General features: G+C 40.8%; 1 long non-coding RNA gene across 1 annotated transcript in view; it reads left to right on the top strand.

The window, feature by feature from the left end:
* Positions 1 to 19,809, top strand: part of LOC138491428 (uncharacterized) — a 48,066-nt gene extending 28,257 nt beyond the window's left edge. Inside the window, exon 2 of the long non-coding RNA XR_011276005.1 lies at positions 16,780 to 19,809. This is a non-coding gene — a long non-coding RNA (uncharacterized lncRNA). The remainder of the gene's footprint in view (positions 1 to 16,779) is intronic.
* Positions 19,810 to 26,585: the final 6,776 nt, after the last annotated feature.

Genomic DNA, 26,585 nt, shown 5'->3' with positions numbered 1-26,585 from the left:
TTAGTTTCAAAGCGAGGAAGTATCCAGCCCCATTAGGCCATATATTAGGAAGCATGGCCTTAGTGGGCTGACCCCTTCCTCACTTTGAAGTTAAGCAGCGTTCGTCCCAGTTGTGGCAGGGATGGGAAACCCACTGTTGCTGTAAAAATAACTGCTTTTCTTTTAGTTGTTATTATTGACTGGGAGACTACAAATACCAGAATCAAATTCAGCAAAAGGCAATAAAATTGTCTCTGAGTGCAAAAATTTCAAGGACTGATAGCAGCACGGTTTGAAAAAAGTAAATAATTCAAATGCTCATTCAGTCGCCCATCCATGCAGTAACTGGGACTGACCCTACTTTGCTTCAAAGCGGGGCAGACCCTGCTTAGCTTCAAAGCACAGGGCCTGGCCATTCCTCTAAGTGGTCTTGTAAGTTTGGCTCATTTATCAGGCAACATGGCCTGGCAAGGCTGGCCCCTTCCGCACTTTGGAGCTAAGCAGAGTCTTTCCCTGGTTACTGCATGAATGGGGGAGCTGGTTGGCAAATTAGTCCTTTGTAACCTTGGAAATAGCAGTTAATATCGGAAAAACATGGGGAAAGAATGCTTCCCAGGTCCTCACCAAGTGCCCCTCTCATCTGTGCCAGCTCCCCACACTCCTCAGGTGGTCTGCTCCCCTGCCCTTTCCCTTTCACCCCAGGCACACTTCTGTTATGCAGTTTGCTTTCCGATGTTGGCCAAACTCTGTCTCTGGACCCCCTCCAATTCCCAAATTGCATTCAGTGCTTTCTAGCAATCCCCCCCACCTCTATCCTGATGGCATGTGTATGTTTTCTGACCTGCAAATAGCTTTTTACTGCATACCATTTTCCCATAATCTCGGCTATAGCTGTGAATATCTATAGCATCGAGAGAGAAACAAGATGGCGGTCATTTCATTTTTGAAAACCATGATCGTGCAATGCACCATGGGAGTTATAACTATAATTTTTGGGGAAGGGGGCACCCCCTTCTCTGACAAATTTTAAAATAACTATGGCACGAAATAACCCCAAACCACGCATGGACCGCCGGTCAACACTTCATGCCCAAGTTGATTCAGACCTGGTTCAAATCCGTCCAGTGGTTTAGGCTGTGAACTTTGGCAAATATTGACCTTTTTTGTCTACTTGAAAATGAATGGGAAGTAGGCTGCACTTTCGGAGAAAAAAACATTCTATTTGATGCTTAATAACTTTTACATTTATTTACGAAACTTTACGAAAGTTTGCCGTGTGGGGGTGCCCTCAGACTTTTAACCACTTTCGAATTTAAGGGCAAATCCGTTACTTGAATCAAAAGTTATTAACAATAGAATTTTGAGGGTTTTGTATGTGTCTTCGCCTCACCGTAACAATACCATACAATACCGTACATTAAAACACTTCGGTATGTTCCCAAAGTCAGCGTATGCATTTATCAGTGTTAGGTTGCCCGCTGCTGACCAAATGGCAAAGTGCACCCACTTCAACATCAGCTATCATTTCAACATACAGATGCAATACGGATGCAATTTGTCAGTGTTAGGTTGCCCTCTGCTGACCAAATGGCAAAGTGCACCCACTTTAACAACAGCTATTATTTCAACATACAGATACAATAAAAATGCAATTTATCAGTGTTAGGTTGCTCTCTGCTGTCCAAATTTCAAAGTGCACCCACTTCAACAACAGCTACAATTTCAACAAACCGAATGAGCACGGTTCTACATGGTCAGCTTCACCTTCCATCACTTCCGACTATCGCAAACACTCTGAAGTTACTTCTTTGCACCCCCACTTCTCTTAACACAGGGCACAGTGATTCCAGTGTCAATGAACAGTTAATTAGAGGCTCAATGTTTCAGTCTCTAAAGAGCGAGGCGCTATAGGACAAATGCTTCCTCACAATCTAAAACTGAAAGTAGGTGCTGTAATTATGTTACTACGCAATCTTATGCCATCACAGGGACTATGCAGTGGAACAAGTTTGAAATTGTGCATCTACAAAGACTCATCATAGAGGCGCGTGTGATTGATTGGACTTAGATACTGTTGTTATACAGCGCATACCTCTCATTCCATCTGATACATATAGCCTTTCACTGACCATGAGTAAGTCATAGGGACCTACGCCCCCTTCCTGGAAGCCATCAGTGGTACTTCCAATATTTTGGAAGGGGGACAGAAGTGACCTTATTGTTTTTTTTATTATTATTTATTTACATTTATAAAGCGCACAATTGCCCTTGGGCATCGTGGCGCTGTTACAGTATGCTTGCTTACTTAGTTGAGAAGGGAACAGTTAGATGACAGTGCAGACAATAATGATTACAGGAAAGAGGACAATACATGTTCCTTGGTTACAGTGGAATAAAATAACAAGACGGGTCCAGGGTTACAGTGGAGCCGGGACAGGTAACAGGCAGTTATTCGAGATAAGTTATTAACATTACTTAGGAGCGCCAGGGCTGTTTAACAATACAGACGGGTGGTGGCAGGTCTACATGATTAATTGAAGAGTTGGGTTTTCAGTAATTTATGGAAGACTTTATTGGATGTTTCATTTCTGAGTGCTATGGGAAGGGCATTCCAGTTTTTGGTTGCAAGATGTTCGAAGCTAGCGCCTCCAGCTTTGGTTATTTTGAAGGCAGGGACGTAGATCTGGTTAGAGTGGTGTTCTCCAATGTGTCTAGACGAATTACCGACTGATTTTGACGTTTAAGATATGCTAGAAGGGCATATGTTATGCCGGAAACAGCTAGTAGTAGAATATTTATGTTGATTATACCAAACTTAATTGTCACTTTAATGGTTTACAGGGTAAGTAAGAACCATGTGGTAAGAGGAAGGAGGTGTCACTTATGCATATTAGCTGACATGCCAGAGGATGCGCGAGACCTACTGACTATCTACAAGGAAGTTTCTGCATCCCACAATAAGTTCAAGTTCTGAGTGAAATGGGGACGCTCCTCCACCACTGCTAAGTCTCCTGGGCACTGGGTCACAAAACACGATCCAGTCCGCCAGCTTTGGTATAATCGCTATAGTATGACATTCAGTTTATCTGCGCAGATTTGTGAATAATATCAAGACAATAAAAACAGCACAATGTTAGCATCAATGCTTAACTGAATAGTGAAGAGAGTTAACGTTAGCATTGATAAATCTATGGATATCGATCATGTATAAATTGTTGGCGAGGCCGAGGATGAATTAACAAAGTTGTATTATGAGAGGATGCATTGTTTATGCATTTGATCGAAGTGATCAGATTGTGAGGTTTTTATTTTATTTATATCAGAGAGGTTATATTGGTAATGGATTTTCCTTGATTTTTCTTGTTTAGTTTTTAGTGCGAAAAGTTTACATTAACTAATACACTGTCACATTTTAAAAATAAGGCATTTGTTAGATATCCCTCTATAAACGCTGTGTTATTTATTTGCAGTGAATATGGCATTTCATAGCCGTGATTTAATGATAATAAATGCTATATTGTAAATGAACTGTATACAAATGGCATTTTGTTCTCATACATCTCATCATGCTGGATTCCTCCTACGTGTAGGTGTGGCAAAAACAGTCAGTGTTAGTACTCAATTTATTGAGCTCAGAAGGATGAAAAATCTAAGTACGCCCTACCACGGGATTCAAACTTGCAAAGTGCTGTCTGGCCCAATGTCAAAGAGCAGCGCTGAATGCACGAGCTAACTACCAATAGAATTGTTAACATTCTGCCTAAAACGTATTGTGATATTACATTGCCGGAGTGTGGCAACTGGGTGTGGTTTGCCGTGGTTGGAGTGTGGAATCTGGAGTCTTTCCTTGCTGGATGTCATTATTGGAGGCAGACCTAGTTTCTGCTTACATGCTGCCTCCTGCTACAAAAACTGATATTACATTCCTACTCATGAAGGGCGCATCATGGAATATTCAACAAACACATGGTTTACCCGAAATACAATGCCTATCGATTTGAAATGATAGATGATTAACAGTGGTCAACTATTTAAGTTACTGACTGCATGTCTAGGAGACCTTAGTTCTAGTCCTGTCCATGTTGTGTGATGCTAGGAACAGCTTCACTGTTTGTCAGTTCACTTACCAGCTAATATACGTAGAATGCTTTTAAGCAAAGTAACCACAACACTAACTGCATTGGAAATGTATGCTGTTCACATTTACAACCAAAATAGAAATGCATTTATTTGAAACTATTTGCTCTGTGATACAGAAAATGTACATTGCAGTGAAGGCAAGTATAGGGTATGGCATTTTATAGAAGCAAGCATGACTGTGTCAGTTGCAGGGAGAATTATTGAATGTGGCTTTTAAGTGCTTCATTTGTTTACATACTCCTTGGCACATTAATGTTTTTTCCACTTTTGTGCTGCATTACAACATGGTTAAAGAAAATAATAATGGTGTTCTCAATTCCTAACGATGTGAACATGCCTTTAATTCTGCCATTGCACCTCAACTAAAACAGAGTTTCCAGAGGCACCATTGTGGAATGGTAAAACACATTCAACAATGTGATTATGTTTCCATTCAGAATGGGTATATTGTGCGTGAAAAATTGGATCTGCAGCATGTAATGATATTTGGAACAATCAAACTTTCATCCCTGTTAGATATATTTTCTGCAGGAGTTACATCAAATCTTGGGGTGTTTTATTATTGTGGTAAAAAGTGGTATCTTATTGTGGTATATTATTATTGTAGCGATGCTTTGGTGGATTCTCTTTATAATGGTAAAACTCTCCTCAGAATATAGTCTAACACCTGTCATTTATCCCAGGGTTTTTTACAGTTCCAGCTACTGGACTTATTACACTTAATATGTGACAGTATCACTTCCACTCAGCAACTTATCTATGATGCTGATGTATGCTGTAGCAGCCAAAGTGCAAAACATATCATATTATAAACAGGTAAATGCATACACACACACACACCATACACTCCTAAATGCACTTACTAGGAAAACCAGAAACCTACTTTAGACTTTACCACCTATGGTAAAATATGTCTAGTCCCTGTGAAATCCTATTCTAGGTGCTAGTAAATGCAATCATGCAATGAAAACCCAACTCATTATGTGATAAGCCTCTAGTTTTAACTACTAATGATATGCACAGTTGTTTCGATAAAATATAGCATGTGACATAAGTCATGTGTACAAAAAAAGTGAGATGATATTTTACATGAACAATTCACGCACATTTAAAGACTCCACAAAGCATTATCTTACCAAATAACCTTGTAAACGATGGAATTGGCAGGAGATGCAGTTTGAGAGAGAGAAAAATAAAATCACACAGGCATGCGACTTCCTTCATGAACATTTGAAAGCGCCTAAGCATAAAATATAGCATTTTACACAGAAACCTGCCTTTCTATCTGGCAGCTGCTAATCCGTTCATGCAGTAAATCCTCACTTATGACTCATATTTACCTAGAACTTTGTGAGATTCCTGGCACAGCTGAATGTGGAAAACCTTCTCACTTGGTTCGCCGACTGATAAGGAATGTTACAACCTCGGCAAGCCTGCCAACACTGTTTCATCAAAGTGTCCCAGGCTGCCTGCATGCACTCATGCACTGTCTCAGCCCAGCTCGATGATTTCTCAAGAATGTCACTCCCTGGCTGCCAGTGGATGTCTGCCCAGCACTGTCTCCCAGGAAGTTTCTGAACATCTGAACTCACACCCACCCACAGTTCTACTTATAATCTTCCCCTGTCAGTCAACCAAAATTATTCCCCTAGCCCTGATCATCCCACTGACCCCACGTGGTATTACTGTTGGACAGCAAAAAGATACATTTGTCTTTCCTTGCCTTCCTTAGTTAACAATGGTGTTTCACAAAAGGGCACATTCAATCTTCGCAGCTCCTGCCATGCTGCAGGTTTAATACATCTCATTGAATGAAACCACACAGCTCCTAACTGAAATCTCATTGCAGAAGAGCATTTCCAAAATTGTTTTTAATTTATTTCATCTGAACCAATTTGCGCAATTTGTTAAGGACATGTGACAGGTTATTGGGAAGGGATTATTCTGTTAGTTTATGTTAGTATTTGGATGTAGTGAAAACCAGTCACATGAAATATTACAAAACACCTTTGAACATATGCTCTCTGTTCCTGGATGTGTGCATTTCCCATCTGGTGAGCCCGCTGACTGCATTTGCCACTTATGATGTTTGTATTTCTATGTTTCTGTGCAAAGCCCCCACTAACACAGCATGTGCATGAACCCCCTGTAACGCACAGCCCCCAGCTATTCCTACATCCCAAAGGGTCAATTGAATAGGACCATATACATGACCCCTGTATTAACAGAGAATTGTTGCAAGAGCAAGGCACAAAAGGAAAAGAAATATAATAAAAGAGCCTGTTATGAAAATGGTGGAAATTATTGAAACAAAATCTAAAAACAAAAAAGGAAAAAAATTAAAGAACTCTGTCGAAATACGTTTCGTGAGGGTCCTTAATTACCCAGAGACAGAATCAGTTAAACCTACAAAAAGGTACACCAGCATAAGAACATAGAGAAAGAAAAGGCTTTGAAAACTTCCTCACACTCGGATATAGAGGGGGGAGGTTTGTGGGCTTCGATTTATGTCCCGACGAGGATTTAAATGGCTGGTAGGACTTCCACTGGTGTACAAACAGCTGAAATAAAGGATGTTAAAGAGTTGGCACCAATATTCCTCAAATGTAAGAATAACAATCAGCTATACTTCTCCCTGATTCCTCAATGAATGTGGCTGGTAATAAAGACTGTCCAGAAATGGACAATAACGGCTCAGGGAGAAAAGGATTGAAAAAGGTGATAGTGAAATGGGAATGAACTGCAAAAGTGTATTCCGCCACCAAACAAGGAGTCAAGACTCCATTGAATGTTGGGGAACAAATTGCAGTTCAGGAGCAAAGGGGGACTGGTCAAAATGATGGGGTAGGCCTTGAGGATCAGCCACTTGTAACTGAAGTATGCCCAAATTCAGAGACAACAAATCATAATTTGCTCAGGATCCCAGTCATAACAGCTACTAGCATTGAATCAAAATCTTGGGTCATAAAAAAGAGCCTGTTTGCTAGTCTGCCCCCTTTTGCAATACAAAGGATGTGGCAGTACCAGTTTGAGAGGGGACGGCAATTCAGGGCCCTAAATAGAGCACAATTCTTCTTGTACTGAGGAGGATTCCAAATGTATATCTGTTCTCATCTGATGATATTTTGAGTTAATTCATTTCCCTCACCCAAGCTGTACATACTTTGTAGAATTTGGTATTGAAAATAAGAGTAGTGGCAGAAGCATTAATCGAGGCTTAGAAGGAGTTGCTTAACTTGGGATTGGAAATAGCTGCACAAGTAAGTGGATATAGGGGGCAGTGCCCAGCTCAGGGTGAAGATGGGGTGAAATATATTGCCCCCCACTGACCCGGTTTATGTTGAGATCTAAATCAATGACTAGGGGTTCTGTTAGAAACACAGGACCCAGAGATTCTAAAGCGAGTATGTGGGAAATTCTACCTGCAATAATAACGCAAGTTATGTTATGTTATGTTACTTTGCATTTATATAGCGCCTTATGTACTATTGGTATGGTCTCAAGGTGCTGGTAGGTTGAACACCCTCGGGAACCGAAGTTCAAGTCAGTAGAGAGAAATAGAGGGAGTCAAAAAGGTGCGTGTGAAGCTGGTGTGGCATTCGTTTGATAGCTGCTTCTTAGCGGTAGGTGTGGTGGTTGAGAGATCAAGAGTATGTGTTTGTTCTGGTAGATTGTTATCCAGACCGATTCTGGCTGTGTTAGGCCTGAGGAGAACGGCTACGCTGGAGGGTGTGTAACCAGCAGTGATTAGCTAGGGTGATAGGGAGTATGAGGCAAAATGATGGTATGAGAACAGCTATACCGAATGGTGTCATAGTATTGCTGTGTTCTAGTTGAGTGGTGGTGTAAAGAAGAGGGTAAGCGTGGGGATGTGATATGGTGGTTTACCTTAGGTGCTTGCGATCAAGCCCACTCCAATAGTTCCATGTACTCCATCCGTTCCATGTACTCAAACTGTTCTATGCCTTATGACCGTTTCAAGCACTCAAAATCGTTTGTTTCAATGCTCTTTCAAACATTCATGCACTCCAAACCATTCCATGATAGTCACGCCATTCAATGCAATCCAATTTGTTCCATGCACTCCAATCGTTCCACACACTCCAATCCGTTCCATGCACTCCAATCCGTTCCATGCACTCCAATCCGTTCCATGCACTCCAATCAGTTCCATGCACTCCAATCCGTTCCATGCACTCCGATCTGTTCCATGTATTCCAAGTCATTTTATCACTCCAACCATTTTATGCACTCCAACCATTTTATTCACTGTTCCTTTCATTTGTTCTACCCACTTTATCCTTTCTCCATGCATCATCCATCCACATACATCATATTTACATGTTCCATCCACTTCACTGGTTCCACCCATTTCACATGTTCAATCTACTTCACCCATTCCACCCACTTTACCGGTTCACCCACTTCACCGGTTCCAAACACATCACCTGTTCATCCACCTACTTCATCTGTTCTACCATTTCACCCATTTCACCCACTTCACCCATTCTACACTCGTTCATCTGTTCCATCCACATACTTCACTCATACTTCACTAAATTCAAGCAAGGCACGCTATTAGGCACACTTCTAAATTCAAGCAAGACACGCTATTAGGCACACTTATAAAGTCAAATTTGCACACAGAGGATATTAGGCACACTTCTAAATCAACTCTGCACAGAGAGGATATTAGGCACACTTCTAAATTCAACTTTGCACAGAGATGATATAAGGCACACTTCCAAATTCAACTTTGCACAGAGATGATATTAGGCATACTTCTAAATTCAACCAGGGCATGCTATTAGGCACACTTCTAAATCAACCAAGGAGCGCTAATAGGCACACTTCTAAAGTCAACCAGGGCACGCTATTAGGCACACTTTTAAATTCAACTTTGTATAGAGAGGATATTAGGACAAACTTCTAAAGTCAACCAGGGCACGCTATTAGGCACACTTTTAAATTCAACTTTGTATAGAGAGGATATTAGGACAAACTTCTAAAGTCAACCAGGGCACGCTATTAGGCACACTTCTAAATTCAACTTTGCACAGAGAGGATATTAGTCACAATTCTAAAGTCAACTTTGCCCAGAAAGGATATTAGGCAACCAAATTCATCTTTGCACAGGGATGATATTAGGCAATTAAAATCAATTTTGCACAGCAAGGATCTTAGGGACGATTCTAAATTCAATTGAGGCATGCTAATAGGCACAATTCTCAATTCAAGCAAAGCACGTTTTTAGGCACACTTCTAAATTCAACCAGGGCACGCTATTAGGCACACTTCTAAATTCAACTTTGCACAGAGAGGATATTAGGCACACTTCTAAATTCAACTTTGCACAGAGATGATATTAGGCACAATTCTAAATTCAACTTTGCACAGAGATGATATTAGGCACACTTCTAAATTCAACCAAGGCACGCTATTAGGCATATTTTTAAATTCAACCAAGGCACGCTAATAGGCACACTTCTAACGTCAACCAGGGCACCCCATAAGGCACACTTCTAAATTCAACTTTCCATAGAGATAATATTAGGCACACTTCTAAATTCAAGCAAGGCACGCTAATAAGCACACTTCTAAATTCAGACTGGTCTAGACTTTCCGAATGCAACTAGACCCCAGATCTGCTATTGTGCATACTTTCTAAATGCAAACTAGACCACAGATATGCTATTTGGCACACTTTCTAAATTTACAACAGTTTAGCTTCCGGGGTTGAGTGGTAGGGCAGTATGGAGTGAAGTAATTGCTTCTGTTCCCGCTCTTGCCACACTTACTTTTTGTTGGCTTCTTGCTTCTCCTGCGGATACCTGCAGATACGATATGGAGCCACCTCTGTAGGAGCCACCCTTTGCCTCAGGCCCTTAGCCACAGGGCTGCATGGGCAGAGGGCTGCCCTGGGAAGTGCAGCAATGGCCTGAGAAAGAAGGCCGCATGGCCAATCAGAGAATGGTGGGCACGTCGGGAGGCGGGCTGCAGGTAATCAGGAAGTGGGGATGGAACTAGGGCTGTGGGAGGGACACAGGCTGAGGAATGAGGGATGGATTCAGGGATAAAGCAGTCTGGGCACACAAATAGCTGAGAAAGATAACAGATGGCGGATCAATCACCAGATGGAGTTCGAGTGGCAAATGAGGCTCTGAAAAATGCCGCGGGTCGGTTGACCCAACACACTAGGCCGGATGGCCAATCGGAGAATGGAGGGTGGGTCAGGGGGCAGGCTGCAGGGAATCAGGAAGCGGGAATGGAACTAGGGACGTGGGTCGACGAAGGAGGGATGGATTTAGGGCTAAAGCAGTCTGGGCACACAAATAGCTGAGAAAGCTAACAGATGCAGATCACTCACCAGATGGGGTTCGAGTGGCAAATGAGGCTCTGGAAAAGGCTGCCGGTCGGTAGAGCCAAAACACTAGGCCGGATGGCCAATCAAAGAAAGGTGGGCGGGTCGGGAGGTGGCCTGAAGGGAATTAGGAAGTGGGGGTGGAACTAGGGAAGCGGGCTGAGGAAGGAGGGATGGATTCAGGGGTAAAGCAGTCTGGGCACACAAATAGCTGAGAAAGCTAACAGATGGTGGATCACTCACCAGATGGGATTTGAGTGGCAAATGAGCCTCTGGAAAAGGCTGTGGGTCCGTAGACCCAACACACTAGGCCGGATGGCCAATCAGAGAATGGTGGGCGGGTTGGGAGGTGGGCTGCAGGGAATCAGAAAGCGGGGATGGAACTAGAGACGCGGGCCGAGGAAGGAGGGATGGATTCAGGGGTAAAGCAGTCTGGGCACACAAACAGCTGAGAAAGCTAACAGATGGCAGATCACTCACCAGATGGAGTTCGAGTGGCAAATGAGGCTCTGGAAAAGGACGCAGGTCGGTAGACCCAAAACACTATGTGGAAATTGATGGAAAGTGAGGATTTGCTTTAGCAAACAGAAATATGAGAATACTGAGTTGGAACACGGCAGGGTTCAAGTTCGTTTCAAGTTAAGGGAATGAAGTCAGATATTTTTAGCGATTATGATTTGGTACTGTTCCAAGAGACCTGGTTACAGAGCTGAATACAATAGGACAGATGTATAATAATAGAGCAACTAGCCACAAGAGGTCTCTCTGGCTGCCCAGCAGGGGGTCTGGTAATTTTGGCTCTGGCAGCCATACAATCTTTGCCCTCTAATACCCTGGGCTTGTTGGCAGCCCTCTTAACATTAAAGAGCCTCCCGCGTCCAGTTCACTTAATAGTGATTGATATCTACTGGAACCCCGCTTGTGCAAACTTAGTAGACTTTTTGCAAGCCTTATCAGAGGTGCAAACAAGTATAAAGATACTATATGCCTCGGCTGTGGTACTTTTAGTAGGGGATCTTAATGTGCAGTGACTTTTAATGAAGAAGGAAGAAGGGATGGTTTTAAAGGAAAAGTCATTAAGGGTCGGGAAAAATGGTTAACATCCTTTTAAAGCTGGAATTTAAGGTTGATTAAAGGGATTGCAATAGGAGATGTACCTCCCTCAGACACATGGTGTAGACCGTCTTCTGCTTCAATCTTGGGTTATCTAGTGCTATTGGAAGATTTGTTTCCTTTGAGCTTATCTATCCAGGTTCTAGATAAAGGTAGCAGTGACCATAATTGATTAGCTGCAATGATGAATTTTGAATATACCTATGGAGGGACGGCCATACACTCTAATTTGTTGGTAAATAACTCCAAGAACCGGATTGGGAAGTACAAGGCAGTGGTAACATTTTAAATAACAGGTTGATAACATCTATAGGAGAGACATCAGATGAAGATGTGGCCAAACTTTGCAGCCCTTCAAATTGTATACATTTTTTGTGGGGGTAAAGCAACTAAATCCCCTCAATGTAGGTATGAATAAGGAATTTAGACATACATTTGATGAGGAAACTTGGATTAGGAAGAGAGCACTAAGACACTATTAGAAACTATACAGAATGTACACAACAAAAATACAGGATCGAGTTGAACATTTTGCAAAATAACTATAGAAACTGATCATGTGCACACAAGTACCTCCGCTGGCAACAAGATGGGGAGAAAATGTTAGGTGTGCTTTGCTCCAAAAATGTATATAATTTCTGGAATTCATTTAATAACTCAACCCGATTTTAAGCTGAAACACCACGTAATGGGATATGTACCAGCAAACGGTACCAGAGGAGAGGATAAATCTGATAGGCCAGAAGTGGCAACTGAATTTTGACCAAGATCACTTGGCAGAGTTGATTAGAAAACCATTCAAACCCAATGCTCTTTAGAATTTGAGTCAAACTACAAAATCATACCTCTTATTGCACACATGAAGAAGATTTAGAGTAGCTTTTGCAGATTTACAATACTTTCAGTAATTGAGTACTATAAAGCAAAGGTTATTCCATCACTGTTGTATTGCTTGGAAATCTCCCCATTTGAGCAGATATCAAAATGGGATCGGTATGAGGGAAACACTTGGAAAAGGGTCTTGAATTTCCCAATGAGCTGCTTGATGGTAAGCCTGTGATACGAGTTGGGGCTGCAGTCCTTGAAGTCAGCCATGGACTGGAAGATTTTGACACTCTGTGTTTCCATAATGAATCCTCTTAAAGGATCCCTCTGTGAAGATGTATTGGATGAGCTAAATAGAGGTGCAAATGTGTCTCTGAAGGCTTTGCATGGTTACGCTGTCTCGGTTTTTGAGGATTGTGCCCATTCAATGCTTGAGTTGGTGGAAAACCAAGTTGGTGTGAAGGAGACATTGCTAAGAAAAGATTGGATTACAATGAACACTCTAATGTGGGGATTAAAGATACATGGATCCTTATTGCTGGGTGATAAGCCGAGGGTTTACTTGGATAACTATCTTTACTGCTTCCCTACTCAGAGGGGAAGATCAGAATCCCTTAGAGTACGACTTAATCTGGTTAAAGCAGGGGAGATTTGGGCATTTTAGGAAAATGGAATTCAAGGTTAAATGTCTGTGATTCATGCGAGGAAAACGTTTTACAGACACTATGGGGTAATTCATGGACTATTTGCGCCGAATAAAATGGGATTTGTGCGCCTTTCTGCCCACAAATCCCTGTTTAACAAACAGGGATTTGCGGGCAGAAAGGCGCACAAATCCCATTTTATTCGGCGCAAATAGTCCATGAATTACCCCCTATGTCACTTGTTAATATCATGTAGATGGACTAAGCTGATTCGAGAAGAGTACTTCAGCAATTTTGTGCATAATCTGTATTGGCAGTCAACACTGAATTTCTGGGCAAGATTGATATCTAGCCATGAAAGACGTCTGACTATTGCCGTTTTAAAAGAAATGAGTAACTTGGGTCTGATTACTTTTAATTAGATTTGTGATGAAACTGCTGTATATTAGGCACACTCTAGATATGTACATATTTCAAAGAGGAGTTTGGATTGTAATAGCAAATTGGTCATCATAACGAATTTGTATGTATTGTTATAGATATGTATGGTCTACTTTTTCTTTGCTGTTTTTGTGAAAAGTTGTAATAATTCGGCTAAAGCACAATAATAATAATTTTTAAAAAAGTAATTAAATTTTGTGAATACATCAATTCATTTTTTTTATCAGGGAACAGTAATGTTACACATGTTTTCCTTGCGTGGACACATTTGAATTTCAGAATGTAAACTAATTTACAATGCATGAATCTCTGCATTATATTCTAGGAGAACATTTTCACTTACAGATCAGTTTTTTTTGCAGAACAGTGTCATTGATTTCTTGATGTTTGACATAGCCGCTTGGGCGAGCAAAATTGGGGACTGTTAATGGCATCACTTATGTTTAAGCAGCTTGTTCTTGAAGCAAAATAAATAGTAATATATAGATAACATTTCCTTCTGCTATGACAATGCTTCATGTATTTGTAACGATCCAAAATAAACGATCAAGAATATTAACATTTTATAAATATGTATAGACATATTTCTGATATATTGCAAGGTTAGATAGACTACATGTATTCTCCCACTGCTGTCAATCCACCCAACCCTCTCCAGTCACACCTTATCAATCATGTGTGAAACTATTAACATGTTTTATTGGGGGGAAAAGTAGCAAGGGTTAATACCAAAATGAAGCTTCATGGGTATGCAAAGGCAACCAAGCTGAGTTCTGGAGCAGAAATCGTAGGTGATGTTCATACAATTTAAAACAGAAATAAGGCTTCAGAAAAAATGGGAGCTTGGCAATCTGGTAGACATTAAGAAGTGGAAGCATTTGGATTTGTCTTAAATTGCAAATCTACAGCAATACGTATCGGTAAAGCCAAAATATTAGGCTTTGCAACGGCATAGGGGAAGGCTTTTTGGTCCTGTGTGGGTTTTACCTTTACTAGGCCAGGTTAATTGGTGTTGCCGAAGGTTGTTCAGTTTTTCTCCTTTTCTAAACATGACTCTACTTAACAGTTGCTGCTCTCACTTCTACACTAATTACTGCAAACTGGGCTACCTGTCGAGATTAACCCCTTAACTGGCAGGAAACATGGCCCTAATGGTATTCCTCATGCTTCTAGGATGAGCAGTCTCGTCCTTGGCACTTTTAAAGCTGAACCTAAAACGTGTCAACAACTTCGGAGACATTTGCATATTAGGAAACACCTTAAATGGCTCTTTGTGCATAATGGAGGACACTAAAGTGGATATTTTGATGAAAACCTACAGAAAGGTCACAACTCCCACACAGTGATCACTGAGATTTTCAGAAGATACACATCTTACGGTAAAAGATATTTGTATGACAGCCTTCCATTGCCTTTAATTTTATCTAAAATACAAAAACAAACCTCTAATTATGAAGTTACATTATTAAGGTTTGAAGCAGGTTCTGGAAATTGTGCTGGCAGCAAGTGCTTCAACTGTTAGCAATATTAGTGTCCATTTGATCAATGCCGTAATAACTGTGGCTTTTCATCACATTATCTTCCTTTCTGGTTGTGATGGCACGCTTTACTACTGAAACACTTAATTCATGCTTTGTCGAGAAGTGCGAGACTGGGATTCAAACCTGTGGTGCTCCATGTTGTTTTGCTTCTAGGTCAAATGTGGCGTTCCTGAGCTATCCTCTGTATATGGATATCTGTCTCTACTTACATTCATAAGCATTTTCATTTTCTAAGCAACTTCCTAGTGCTCAGTTTTACTCTCGCTGCAGTATTTATTTCTTTAAAATCACCCTGGCTGTTCACTCACCTCTTGGTATTGGGTTCTCATATTCTCAGTATTTCTCTGTTGTGGCGAATTTGAGTAAATCTGACCTTTCAGTGTTCTTTTTGGATGCCTAAACGGCTCAGTAAAATTCTTCTTTCTCAGATATAACTGAAAATGTCTTTCCTAGTGAAGAGAGGATTGACTGGAAGTTAAAATCCCCAACAAGTTAAACTTTAAGACAATGAGGCCTTAAATTAGGAACTACAGCTCATCCAAGATGAAATCTAAGCGTCTTTTCTTACTTTCTAATTGATAATACGCCTTGGCACATTGAATGCATGGTCATTTTGGTTGATTTCACAATTATATTCTTGCTCGTTTTCATTTCCTACCTTTTTTTATTTTAATACACTTAAATATCGTGGGCAGCACATTTGCACCCTCCTACGCCAACTTAACCATGGGCTATTGGAAAAATGCACAGAGGAAAATGAGATCTATACTGAAAAGATTGTTTTACGGTACATCGATGACTTGTCTATCATCTGGAATACCAGTACAAATAATTGACTGGCGTTTGTGAAACATATTAACAACAATAATTGTAATCTTAAATTTACAGAACAACACAGTGCTATGTCCATTGTCTTCCTAGATGTCAAAGTAAAGATAATAGTGCAGAACGTGGTATGTGAGCTACATAGAAAAGCTACGGGTGTGAATGTCCCATTACAGGCCACCAGTGGACATCCTGAAAACCTCATTTGGAATATCGCTTATGGGGAATTCATTAGGATACATAGGAAATGTACCAATATAACTGATTATGACTCAGATAGCAAAATTACAGCATTGGCATTTCTTCGATAACAATATCCAAAACAAATCATTGTGAGATCATATGTAAAAGCACGGGCTCTGGATAGACAAAAGCTGTTAAATAAACCTATGATAGCAGCAACTGCTGATACAGATGAGAATTCCATCAGACTAATCCTGACATTTGGAAGCCATGCACCCATAATAAAACAGATTGTAAACAAATATTGGGAATTGCTAAAAACAGATAAAGATCTGGGGTGTATTCTCAAGTCACATGCAGATATAACTTTCCACAAACGTATATCCAGTAAGGACAAATTGGACAAAGGTTTCATGACACCTGACACCATGGGACTTAACAGCCATTGGCTGACCAAATATGGAGAACGTTTTTTAAAGTATAAGCGTTGCAAAATAAGGGACATGCGCGTAAATGCAATATATATCCTCACCCCATTGTTGGCAACCCCATTAACATCAAAGGAAAAATTACTTGCGAGTCTGAGTATTCTGTGTATATGCTGGAATGCCTGTGCCTAAAATGGTACATTGGGAGCACTAAGTGCAAACTTAAAATACGTATTTTACAACATGTTAGAGCTATAAAAATCAAAACAGCTCATACCCAATGTCCAAACATTTTGCAGAAGTTCATGCTGGAGACCCCACAGATCTCATCTTCTTTGGTATATACAACGTAGATGAAGGACAAAGAGAGGAAGATATGGACTGTCTACTGCGACAAGAAGAAACCAGGTTCATCATAGGCTATGAAAGTAAAGAGCCTGGTGGTCATAACGTGGACAAAGAACTTTATACATTCTTGGTGATCTAAATAACATTCTGATACAGGGGCACTGTCAATTTAGGTGCTCCATATACTGATTATTGATTGTCTCCCATGCTGTTTATTCCTGTTTTTTTCCCTCTCTTTACCATGGTTTTCTGCTTTTTTGCTCTATTGCTCTGTTGTTCTTTTGGTATTTTATTGTTTTCCTGCCCACTTTGGATATTGGATGGGTAATTGCACTTTACAGTTTACTTCTGCTAATGCTAAACCATATAGTATTGACTGAGTGCAGCGTTTATATAGGAGGTTTGGAATTCCAGTATGTAGATGGCTCTTTCAGGCATACAAATATTCAGGTTGACAGAAAAATGGATACATGTTGGTACTCATTTCGCTATTCCTAGTTGCATAGCACTTTGCCAGAATTGAAGCTACCGGTATCTCGTGCCATCATAATTGCTAGCACCCTGATTTTGTTCTTTGTGCCTTAAACTGTGGGTATCAAATTCATTCGAATGGGGGCACTGTTCCTCAATACCTACGGTACATGTCAGAGAAACGGGCCAAATTTTGATCCGGCTCTCAAAGAGTAGGTCCAATAATGTCACTCCAGTATGCCTGAATATTACGGAGGATGCATTTTATTTCTGTGACAATGGGTCAGAATGCAAATTCAGTGGAATGGGACATTGTCAGGCTCATTTGACACAGGTACCAATAATGATTTCCAACTATGCACTTGAAAGGTGTTAACATTAAGATGTTTAAGAGGCATGACTTTTGACAAGTGGTAGTTTGTAGAATGCAATATTTACCTGTACGTGCAGTATGTAGCATGCATTTCAGTTGTCATCAACCTTGATACATGAAAGTTCATTACGTTATGGCATTGTATGAATAAGTGACTCCAATGAAATGTGTTACGAGGTATACCATAGCACACAAGTACTTTGCATGTTAAATCTCTGCAACTTGTTTTGGGGATATGAGCGAGCGTAGTCAACAAAGTTTTTGCACAATGTACTAGGCACTTTATAAATGTTCGCCAGTGATCCCAAGCCACAACTCTAATAGAGCAGAATGGGGCACTTATGCACTTTATTTGTGATCAGTTCCAATACATAAATGATCATCATGGTATGGCATAGCAGTGACCAATGACGTGGATGGAATACACTACGAGGTACCTTTTAGTACATCGGGACTATGCACTTTAAATATTCGAATTTTTCTTGGGGGTATGAGTAGGCTCAATGTATACATTTTAGTACCATGCATTATATGTGTTAAATGTTCTCCAGAGGGTCATTCCAAGCAATCTCCCTAATATAGCAGAATTGTGCGAAAACATATGTCATACATTGGAATCACTTACCCCAAACTAAGATGGCTGCACTGGTTTAGCCATAGCAACAAACAAAAGCAGACGTCACCTTCTTTGTTTTTATCACTTGTTTTTATCACGTGTGTAGAGAGATTTTATACCAGGTTTGGTAATGGGTCAGTCACTGTGAACAAGCCAGGAGAAACACGTCAGCCTGCCATTCCCTGCTGGCATGGACTTTCTATGGGGAGGTGAAATACGTATGTGTGGAGTAGCAGCAATTTTACTCTTTTTGGAACAATAAAGTTTGATATTTCCATCAAACACATGCTCTGGCTTCTTGTAATCGCTATTGTTCAAGTCTAATCACGGGACTGCCACTCGCCGTTGAATTCAAGATATTATTACTTCTTTATTAATAAAAGATAGAGGGATTTTCTGTTTTACTTTAATGTTTTACTTTTTATAACTGTAATATTTGATAGTCCTGTTTTTTAATTACTGCCTCCCGCCTAATTCAATGGCATAAGCTTCATACATCTACAGTTTATTGTCTGTGTTTATTTTGTCATACCAAGGATGCATTTCCCCTGCTTCTTTGACACTCATATTTTGAATATTCAATCCAACATTTCTTTGCATATATTTTCAATTAAAGATATTCTGTTAAATGTGTTTTTATATTATATAAATCAATTTGCATCATGCTGAAATATCCAATCCACAATGTTTTTTTTGGGGGGGGCAATCAGGTACTATGCAAACATATACAATTCTGTAAATATGTATATTTATTTATAACAGACAATGCAACTAAACTTGATAGTGCTTCCGTAACATCTGTATTCAATTACTGCCTCTGTTTGTTTTAAAGTGTGCAGTAATCAATCCCCTTTGCTGCTGTCCTCGTCTGCGGAGGGACTGATTGAACAAAATCAATGGCCATCACAGACATTTGATCGATTGCTGTAAAAATGGCTCTACTTGGAAATCCAGTTTATCAAGCAAGATATAAAGGCAAACACTTGAAACATTTTCAGCCAAACACCTCTTCCCTTCCAAAGTTGAAAGAATTGCTAAATACAAATTCAACCAACATATGTATCTATTTTATGAGTGCATTGCACATCTGCCATGAATGTTGCGCACATTAAACCCAATCAAACGTGGAAGTTGCAGCTGTTGCCCACATATGTTGACATTGGTGAAGGGCAGCAGTGGGTGGGAAAGAAGTGAGTTGTATGCTGCTGCCTTGGCATGGCACAGGTGTTCTAGAAAGTAGATGTCCCCTGGCACTTAGGGGCACTTATCTCTCTATACATAAAAGGGAAATGTGTGGATATGTGTTTGGGTGTCTGTTCGAAATGCTCAGCATACTACCCTTATCTGTTATCATTTTCTATGTATTCTTGATGTTAAATTGTAAAGAGCTTTGGCTTAAAGTGCTATATAAACACATAAATACAAATACAAATACCCAGCATTCAACAAATCTGAAGTATGGCATCTTGGTAGATTTCATGGTGTAGACAATGTAAAAAATAAAAAATATATATGTTTCAATTTTTTTTTAACTTTTTTTTAAGCGGTCTGCAATGCAACTTTAAATTTGGCCTGTGGATAGGTTCCAGGGTGTAGACAATGTAAAAAGTATAACAAATAAATGTTTCTAATTTTTGCGGTCTGCAATGCTTGGATATGTGTGAGTGTCTGTTCAAAATGTTCAGCATACTTCCCAACATGCTACAACCCTGAAATGTGGCATGTGGGTAGGCTCCATGATGTAGACAATGTAACAAGTTTAAAATAGATTTTTTTAAAGTGGTTTTCAATGCTTACCCCTGCCATATGGCTCTGCGCGGCGTAGTTCGGCAGCAGTTCTACATTCATTGTTCCTAGAGTTCAGCAGTTCATGAAAACTTTGTCAGTTCATTGTTCCTAAACTTTCCACACTATCAGCATTGTAGTAATGCAGGTGACAGGAAATGGTGCATGTCTCTTCAATAGTGTTCGCAATGATGTCCGTCACATCATGGAAAATCTTGCATGATAATTACAGAAACGTCTTTTTCTATGGGAGTTGAAGAATGTATGCCATCTCAACAGTATGAAGCTTACACGCTTCAACCGTACATGTACGGGTACGTCACTTCAAGCGTACACGCTTCAGCCATACACGTACGGCACTTATGTTGAGGTGGCTGCTGCCTCGGCTGTAGTTCAGGACACTAATATTGTTGCTAACACTCCAACTCAAAGTGGCTGGAACCGATTTATGGGATCCATGCTTTTCTCATGGTCACCTTTATGTGGTTTGCTCCAGAGTTGGAAACAAAGACAATGGACCTCATTACAAGCTTGCCGGTCCGGTAACTATAGTACAGGTAAGCTTGCCGGTACTGTAGTTACCGGACCGACAAACTACGAGTTCTGCTCGTGAGTGCCTTTTCGTCCGCTAGGTCCGACCTGGCGGGCGGACCGGCACCCACGAGCAGAGCATGTCGGATGCACCGGCACCATTCTGAATGGTGCCGGTGCATTCACCCTCCACATTCCCATTTAGCCCTATGGGTCTCAAATGGGAATGGGGAGCATTTTTTACCAGCGCCCGGGAATGGGCAAATACAGGGTCCGGCGGGGCCATAATGACCCGGTAATTGCCCATTCCTGGGCGCCGGTAAAATGTGCACGTTCGGCAGCAGCCTGTCGGTTTTACCGGCAAGGCTACTGCCGAACTTGTAATGAGACCCAATGTGTTCACACTAGCTCCTACAGGAAAGACTACCAATATTGTCTACAAAAAAGTGTTTTTTAGTTCATTAAAACTAGGACTGAAGTAGGAATTACCATGTGAAGCACGGGTCGTCCTGCTAGTTTATTTATAAATTAAGCACTGTTTGTAATGGTTGCAAAAAAGTGTAACGTAAGTTTGGAACAGGTGTCCTTCTAAAAACTGAGATGGAGATGTTGTATACAACGTGGGAAGGGATGTTAGAGTTATGTTTGCTCTTAAAAGCACAGAAAGTACATACTTAAGTGCTAGAGAGCGTGTTGTGAGGAAGAATGCTGTCATGAAACTTGAATTGTAGAGATGGTTCTATATTGGCAGGAGGATAGTTGGGAATTTTAGTCTCAGTGAGAATGTGCCAAAGAGTAATCTTTGACTGGTGGTGTTAAGGTGGAAATTGTAAGAAGTATGCTCAATTAAGCAGGGTGCTGGTTATGTAGACCATGAGAGTTAGGGTGGTAAGTGCGGTTCCATTAAAAGATCTGTCATGATTCGCTGTCCGGGTGAATATCTGACATGAACATACTTGAGAAATGAGTATGCATTAGCAGCAGACATTCATGTTCCCAACCATTCCAGTTTGCAATTCATAGTAGTGTGTCACCAGCCTCAACTGCTTAACTCTACTGTGCTCTTCCTTCCTCGTCTTTATCCTCCACATGCTGACAGGTAAGTCTGCAGTCTGTTTGCTGTACGCAATGGCTCCCTTGCACAAGGTCCCAAATTTGCATCCTCAGATGTTTATACTTTCCCTTCTACACTCTTATAAGAAGTACCCAATTTGATCATGCATTCACCAGATGTGTCTACTTGCACTGTTTTTCAGCTTTTACTAATTTTTATTTTATCTACATGTACATTCAAATGCCTCCTTGACTTCTTTCGGCATAATGACTGTTCTCTTATATAAGCACATGATACATTGTGGTATGTCATTCCTTATTATGTCACGTTTTGTTATGTAGTATTTGGTATGTCATGGGGATGTGACATCTAACACTCCACGCCCTGTCAAAATAATTAAATAATATACATTAGTGGCACTGAGCTCAGGTAAAAGGCCACATTGCTGAAAGTAGACTTTCAAAAAAGACTTCACAATCCTTCGGAACCGAACATCATCCTGTTGCTCTCTATTAACCGGATGGCATAACTGCAGCCCAGGTTGAGAAGGGGAGTCAAGGCTGCAATTAGGTCTTAGAGGAAACAAACCTAAAAAGCTCTACCATTACTGTCCAGATAAAGCTCCTAGTAAGCCTCAAGAACTGCCAGACAGCCCGGTTCAGTTTCTTGCTCCCAGTGGTGCAACAGGTCAATAGCCATCCTCTTTTAAAAGTGCCTGTGTTTCCTACCATTTTCCTATCAATAGAGTCTAGCTGTTTGTGGCAAGTGTGGCTTCTCCTGCATCTGTAGGCATCACTTGAGTATACCTTGGGAGTGCATGAAGGCCTCGAAGCCTGTGTTTCAGGTGCAAGAGAGCCTCTGCATACTGGCCTTATGATGGACAGTTGTCCCCTTCTAGAGAGTTGTCGCTATTGTAAATGTCTCATCTAGCGAGACTGCCATGCATTCACGTACATCATTTGGGGTAGCCAGGGAAAGCAACTGCTTCCCTGGCATTCTCCTTGCAACCCCTGCCCCTTCCTCTTCTACCCCAGGATTTAGAGGCAATGCTGGCACCATCAGGCGTAGTGCAATATAACCTTCAGCAGGGTATTTCTTTAGGGCTCAGTGATGCAGGCATAGCACACGCAGAAGCCTTGTACGTTCATGTGTGAATTAACTTCATGGCTGTCTGCACACATTATATGTACCAATTTCCAAAATATGGACATGCACATAAGAATACAATATAAATTAGACAAACTCGTTTTATTCGCATCATACGTCCATATAACGTCCATAGAAACACATGTCATACAATCCGAAAACAAACACAAAAATGTGTCCGTTAGTGAAATCCAAAAATTATTTGTACATTCATTGTTATGATGACATCATAGGGATAAAAGCAAGCACTAGTTCATGTAGAGTATTGATATAAATTAATGATTATATTGAGATATTTCATGGGTACTGGAATAGTAATTCACCTTTCCCTTTACACAGGATTATGTTGCTCTGGTAACAATTATCAAGCTCTCTTAGCCCATGCTTTCCTCAGGAAGCTGCCAATGGCAAACGCCACCCTAAGCTGTAGACACGCCTTAGTTCACTGTCTCTCAAAACCCGGGAAGCAAAGTTTTGCTGCATAGAGGCAAAAGCAAATAACCAAATCCGCCAATGTCTCCCTTTCCCCACAAAGGCAGAGAGAAGTAGCTCCAAATGGTCATCACGACCATCAGTGGTAACATGATAAACCTGGGCTTAGAGGGAAAGGCCATGTGATGTAAATCCGTAACAAACAACAGGTACCCCCTCATTAGGAGAGAGAGGCAGATAGAGTCTTACTTGGGTTTTTGAATGATTTCTTCCTCCCGAATATCAGCAAAACAAAAAAGGAATCTTAAGAGAGAAAGTATTTCTGAAGCATGTCTAGCATTTCAGTCTTCTCAAAACTCATCCCTAGAATAGGGTTCTGATGATTGTAAGTCATCCTATACCAACTTGTGAATGACAACAGGTTTTTATCTATAGCCTTTGCCATATTCTCTTCTTCATCAGTCCGAACAAATATATAAAGATATGTTGTGATGAACAACAAACAGCTTAGAATAGGTCGTGTTTTATTTAAATGACAAGAAGAAGAAGACTTTACCAAGCATTACTGTTCAATTAATTATGCTAGTTGGTAATCAGTTGTGTTTGTTCATGCACATATTTATATATGTTTGTGCTCGGATGATCAATTCAAATTATACTTAAACAGGGGGCCACAGCTGTGGTGGGGAGACCATGCCTTTCACAGTAGCACAGTCAAGCATGTGGTTGTTGTGGTGGAATGGGGTCTACATGGACATGAGACTGTAAATGGTGTACAATGGCTGCACTTGAGCATATAAAACTGCCATGCATATAATAATGCAAGACTTGTGATGCGTTAGCCCATATAAGGTATTACTTGGGGATTTTAACCTGCACTTGCCGTATGATGGTAGCACCTGGTCATGGCAACCTTTACGCTGCATATAATGACTAACATTTAATGACTGTATGGCCCTCATTATGAGTCTGCGGTAATCCGCATGTACTACAGGTGGGTTACCGGCAGACTCACCTTACTGTTACCGGCACCTGATATCCCGTTGTTACGGGGATGTTAGGGGTGCCCGCAACAGCGCTAAATTCCCATCCCATGGAGTCCCATAGGTCTCCATGAGATGGGAACTACTGAATCATCGGCACCGTTGTTAACGGTGCCATTGATTCAGTGATTTCTCTGCTGGTAGGGACCTGATCTCATGGCCCGTCAAGCATGCCATTAGTTCATTGCCCCTACCGGCAGACTCAGAGTGTGCCAGTCCATAAAAAATGCCGCAGCCAGTAGTACCACAATTTTTCACATCTTTTTTACCAGACCGGCTCAATCATAATGAGGTCCCATATATAGATAAGGAGGCTTTATCTGGCATAGCTATTGGGATAAGCACTTTCTTTCTAACATGGAGAATGTGCGCACCTTGCAGGAAAACCTACAAGATGTAGGCATGCCTGTCTTTCTGAGGTTGATGAGTGGAGTTTTATTAGCTTGAAGACATGTCCTCAGAAAGACTATCAGGTCATTGAGTATGCAATTTGCATATATTGGAGACATATAACGCTGTACCAGGCATGTTAGTCTATAACAGGTAAACCCTACTTTGCCATAAGTGGCTGCACTTAGATTATGGTCACAGTACCTTGGCAGGTGAGGCAGTACATTAAATAAAATAATTTTAGCTGGCCTACAATGGCATTTGAAGCTGCACTTATAATATGCTTACAGTACTTTAGCATATGAACAAATACCTTGACTATGATGGCCATCTGGTCTGAGACAAACAGCTGGAATACACTGGCAGGAGTAGCAAGATGGGGCTCGAATGAATGGCATATGAAAGCAGTGTCTTTGGCCTATGATGACTAAGTTGTGTGTGCCTCTTTATAATAATAACTGCATCCCGTCACATCACAGCAGGACTCTAGTTAATAAAGATGGTAACTAAAATAGCCATTTGTTTGCTCAGGGAATCATGTATTATTGTATCTATTTTACACACATTCTAGACTGTATTTTCATCAGTAATGTCACGTCCCATATTGTCAATGGGGTCAAAAGGTCATCTGATACCTCCTCGTGTGATGTTGCCAGGTGTGTGATGTCACTTCCGCTACCCTGGGCATTTTTTTGAAATTACAATCCAGCATGCATTATTTTACAACCGTACCTCTAATTTAATTATTTCCCACTGCACTCGATTGGCTAGTTTACATTTACATATGCATCCTGGCTTGCAACCGTTTAATATGCTCTGATACAAGACAGCATCATTGCAAGTGCAATTGCAGTAATGGAAATGCACACCGGTGCAATTACACCACTCTTAATACATGTCACCAACGTTGCTGTCATAATAATGTCAAAGAATTGCTTCCAAGCTGCCGCACCTAATATGTTTACAGTTGCATTCAGTGGTGGTAAGAATGACGTATTATTGTCTTCTTTGAACCAATCTTGAATGCAAGAGTCATCACAAGAAAGGTTGGAGATACATAGTGACGAATAGAGTTGAGATGATTTTAGGGTCAAACCACCAGAGGTATTTGTGGATTGTTGTCCTCTGTTACTTAGCAAGCGTTGGAATGTGGTGAATATTAAAGTCTGCCATAAATCTGACACAAGTCAAACTGAGGAAGTATTTTAACTGTTTCACAGGGATTTAAATCATGTCTAACACATGGTTAAATTAGACATGTAGATGTGTCAGTGAGACACCAGGCAAGGCGTGCACCAGTGTTTGGGAGGAGTGACATTTCAACTATACAACAACACGTGTGATGGTTTGATCATTGAGGCAGCTAAATCATCCTCATTGGGGTTACAATCCAGAGTTGAGGTTGACTGATCTACACAGTCGAAAGTATCACCTTTTGGTGGACGGTCTTTATTTGACATATCATAGCATTTTTGGGAAGGGCAGGCTAACTTTTAACATTACAGCTGATCGCAATATAGTCAATTATTAAACTAGACAGTGATTCAGAGTCTCAAAACCGATTGCAAATAAAAATTACAAATGAAAAAAAAACAGTGGTTGCTCTTTTTATTGGTTTTCATTTTAGGAATTCACAGGTCACCTTATTCTTAAAGATGACATGCACATTTCCGCGGTGGAGGTGGAGAGACTTATGCATCATCTTAAAAGCTCCAGCCACTTTGCATACAATAGAGATGAAGCATGCACGAACACTGATATAAGACTGCCTGCCAGCACACATGTGGGCCCGGGTGTTGCTAGGTCTGAAAGAAATCTGGGGCTAAGCTAATGTCAGGGCTGTCGGGACCCGGGGCTAGCTAGTCTTTTGGTTGTAGCACCTGAACTTCTATCCGTGGCTACAACCAAAAGACCCG

This window comes from Ambystoma mexicanum, chromosome 10 (genome assembly GCF_040938575.1).
Source record: "Ambystoma mexicanum isolate Mex_15411 chromosome 10, UKY_AmexF1_1, whole genome shotgun sequence".
Lineage (NCBI taxonomy): Eukaryota > Metazoa > Chordata > Amphibia > Caudata > Ambystomatidae > Ambystoma > Ambystoma mexicanum.
This window is presented reverse-complemented; position numbering and strand designations above follow the sequence as displayed.